The 3,622-nt window shown below is 40.3% G+C and overlaps 1 long non-coding RNA gene across 3 annotated transcripts; it reads left to right on the top strand.

The window, feature by feature from the left end:
* The first annotated feature begins 80 nt into the window (after window positions 1-80).
* On the top strand, window positions 81-1,365 carry LOC119271485. 3 transcript variants are annotated; one of them, XR_005134552.1, is made up of 2 exons: window positions 81-512; window positions 981-1,365. It is a non-coding gene; the product is annotated as an uncharacterized LOC119271485 (long non-coding RNA). The 3 variants fall into 3 exon arrangements; XR_005134551.1 differs by having other exon boundaries at window positions 629-1,365; XR_005134553.1 differs by having other exon boundaries at window positions 81-680.
* Window positions 1,366-3,622: the final 2,257 nt, after the last annotated feature.

Raw genomic sequence — 3,622 nt, 5'->3', positions numbered from 1 at the left:
ACCGCGGGCCTCCTCCCGCAAACCCCGCCGCTGCCGCGTGCCTCCTCCCGCAGAACCCGCCACTGCCGCCGCGACCTCCTCCTGCAGACCCCACCACCGCCGCGAGGTTCATCCCGCAAACCTGCCGCCACCGCGAGCTTCCTCCCGTAACCCCGCTGGCGGCCTCCTCCCGCAACCCCGTCGACGACCTCCTCTCGCATCCCCATTGCCGGCAACGCCAATGTGCGTCCCTGCTGGATCCACCCGATCCAGTGCTGCCGTTAGCCGCCGTTAACCCCGCCAGGCTACGGCACCGGTGCCATCCACCCCGCTAGCCACTGTCCCCGCCTTCCACCCGTGACCCCGTGCTCGGCTAGCGTTGTTCCTCGTTTTCACACCTCTGACTCACCATGGACGGTTTCCCCTCCTCTGCTCGAACTTCTTCTCCAACCACCGTCGTGCCATCCTGATGTTCATTGGTGAAGCCCCGCAGGCATCGTGCTCTGGATGTCATTGACGTTCTTCACAAAAAGGTGATTGTTCCCTGTAGATTTTGCGAAACCACCATTTTCTTCTATAATAAGTATGGCTGTAGTCCAATGTGTTGACTGTTAGTAGGCCAAATGTGTTTATTGATCGAAAATTGTAGAAATGGCAGGAGCTCGGATGCAATTCCTTGTGATGCGATCTCATACAAGAAGGTGAGAACAGAACTAGGCCCCACGTGAAGAATTGACAGACTAACTCCAATGGAAATCATCATTCTAGTATTGTTGTTGGGCTTTTCACTTCTCTTCTCGAATGGACTATACATCGGATAGAGACTCGAAGCTTGAGGCTTATGCATCTGACACTTATGCACTTCCTGAATGCTTGTCACTCACTCCTGTTTAGAATGCTTGTTCATGACACAAGTTTAACCAAAAAAATAAACAAAGAATATCTTCCTGAATGCTTATGGCAGATTCTTGTTTGCCTATGTTTGAAAATTGTGTCTGCAGAGACCTATGTGCTGCTGGTGCTCGCTACCTGCGTGAATATAGGAATGAAGAAGGTCACTATTAGGAAGGGGAGAATATCACATGATGTGCAGGAAGAATGTCGGAGTTCAGAATGATGTATGTGATCTTTGTGCTGTTTTTGGGGTGCATTTCCACATGGGGATGTGATCTCACTTCATCTTCCTCTGCGTGTGGTGGACGCCATGGCGAGCTCGCCGGATCCCTACACAAAAATGTAGCAGTTCAAAAGAAATTAGGATACAAGTTCAAGGGCCATGGTGAGTTAGAATTTTGTGTTAGGTTTCTGTTCATTTTCAACCTAGCGTGCCTTCTTGCCACATCTAACAGAAGATTCCAATTTTCTGAACATGTAGCATTTGTTTCCTGGGAGGTTGTCAGATTTCATTAACATGAATCTTCTGTCGCATGTGTTTAGCAGTTACCTGGGGTTACTCAGCTCCTTCTGTCGGTTCACAAAAACACATATCTTGCTTTCATCCAACTTGTTGCAAGAAGTTTTTGCTTTTGTAAGGTTGCCTAGGAACAGCTATTTGTCTCATAATGCTAGCAGCAGCAGGCTGCACCACCCGGCGATGGAGTCTAACAAGCAGAAGTAGATCGTGAACGAACCCATGGAGGTGGAGAGGCTATTTTTTGGTCGTTTGATTTTCATCTGAGAGCACTAGTGTTGCTTGCTAGCTTCCCAATGGAGCTTCAAGGATTGCAGAGAACTCGAGTCCGATAAAAGAAGAATGATACTTGCAGGCGAGCTATAGTACATAAAAAATGTGTTTGTATTTATGCCTGAATAGAAATAAGTGAATTGATGTCAGCCAAAAAAATGCGGATTTGTTGTGCGTGTGTGTGTGCGTACTACACTGAATTGAAAAAGACTATTTTCTGTCATGTAGATCAAAGAAAGAACATAGAAATTTTAAAAATGTGGATATACACATTTTCTATGTATGAGCAAAAAAAAATGCATAGTTTTTTCCTTCTTTATTTTCATCTTTTTGATTGTGTGCTCTCCATGTGATTTTAAAAAATGTCCACAACGAAAGAAAATGTGCCCTCTTCGCTGTGTGGTCTGCACATTTGGTTGCTCCAGAAAAAAAGTGAGTGAAGTTCAAGTATTACTATTGCTGAAAAAAGTTCAAAAAAAAAGAACGAGGTGTTCCCAAAGTCTGGTGCATTTGTCAACAGTAGAAGTTCATAAAATAATATACTCAAGAGGAATGATAAAAAAGATATTAGTTGATATGACAACCCCTTCGAGTCCAAAAATGAAAACCAGCGAAGTTCAACAAAAAAACCACTAATCCTAGAGTTCAAAAAATAAAAATAAAAGGTTAAAACAAAGTACGGAACATTCATGACATACGTATAGAAGTTTAGAGGGAGCTACGAGAGAAATTCAGAGAATAAAAAACTATGTAGGCACAAAAAAGAACAAACTTGTTTATTTCATGTAACAAATTCATTTGGATTTAAAAGTCGCGACTCAAGAGACGGGATGTGCAGAGAAGAAAAATCCACTGTGTAGACATGAGTAATTCATGGCGGAAAAACCAATAAAAACCAAGAAGTTTAAATTAAATTAACATACCAGTTCAAGAACTCCATAGAAAAGAATTTTCATATTTCTAAATAAACTAGAAGTTCAAATTAAAATAATGGTGCGGTTCAATGTTTATAAAAATAAAGAGGATTTTTCCCGTTCCTAACCAATAAAACTAGGAAGTTCAAATTTAAAAAATGGTGAAGTTCGATGTCTATAATTTTTTTGATTTTTTCACATTATTAAAAAATAAAACCAAGAAGTTCAAATTTTAAAACAAAGAAGTTCAAAAAAACTCGACTTTCCTCGTTACTTAACAATAAAACTAAGAAGTTCAAATTAAAAATAGGAAACACAATTTTTTTAAAAGATTTTCCCATTTTTTTAAGAAAAACTACAAGTTCAAACTTCACGAGAAAAAGCTATCAACACGGGAAATTTGCATGTTTTCAACAGCTTTCCAGCGGTATATCATTTGCTCAATTCCAGTAAGTGGTTGGGGAGTTAGGGGCAAAAAACAACAGTGAAAAAAACAGACAGAAGTTCAACCTCTTCACGCAGTGCATTTTCAGAGACTTTGTTTTTGCGATGAAGGCAGAACTCATGATCTCAGAAGTTCAGATTGATAACCGCCAGAAGTTCACATACTAGATGGTGTGCATTTTGTATTAAAAAAAGAATGAAAAAGCAAAGGCTAAAAGTTTTGTTGCTAGAAGTTCAAGTGCTCGGCCCGAGATAGTTCAAAAATTCTTATGAGAGAGGTTGAACAAAAATACGTGACAGAAATTCAAGGTGAAAACAATGAGAAGTTCAAGTACTGCAAGGAATGCATTTCAGGTGAGAATAAAAGTATAGAAAAATAAAAGCTTAAAAGGTTTGTTGAAAAGAAGTTCAAGTGCTCTGTCCGGGGAAGTTCAAAAATTCTTGCGAGAGAGGTTCACCTTGTATTTCCATGTTCGATTTTTTTCGTATAAAAATCGATACAATTCTTTACTCAAAATATAAAAAGGTGGAGTTCAAATTGAAATAACAGAGAAGTTCGGAGTTTATTTATACCTAGGGTTTACCTGTTGAAAAAAATAAA

This window comes from Triticum dicoccoides, chromosome 3A (genome assembly GCF_002162155.2).
Source record: "Triticum dicoccoides isolate Atlit2015 ecotype Zavitan chromosome 3A, WEW_v2.0, whole genome shotgun sequence".
NCBI lineage: Eukaryota > Viridiplantae > Streptophyta > Magnoliopsida > Poales > Poaceae > Triticum > Triticum dicoccoides.
This window is presented reverse-complemented; position numbering and strand designations above follow the sequence as displayed.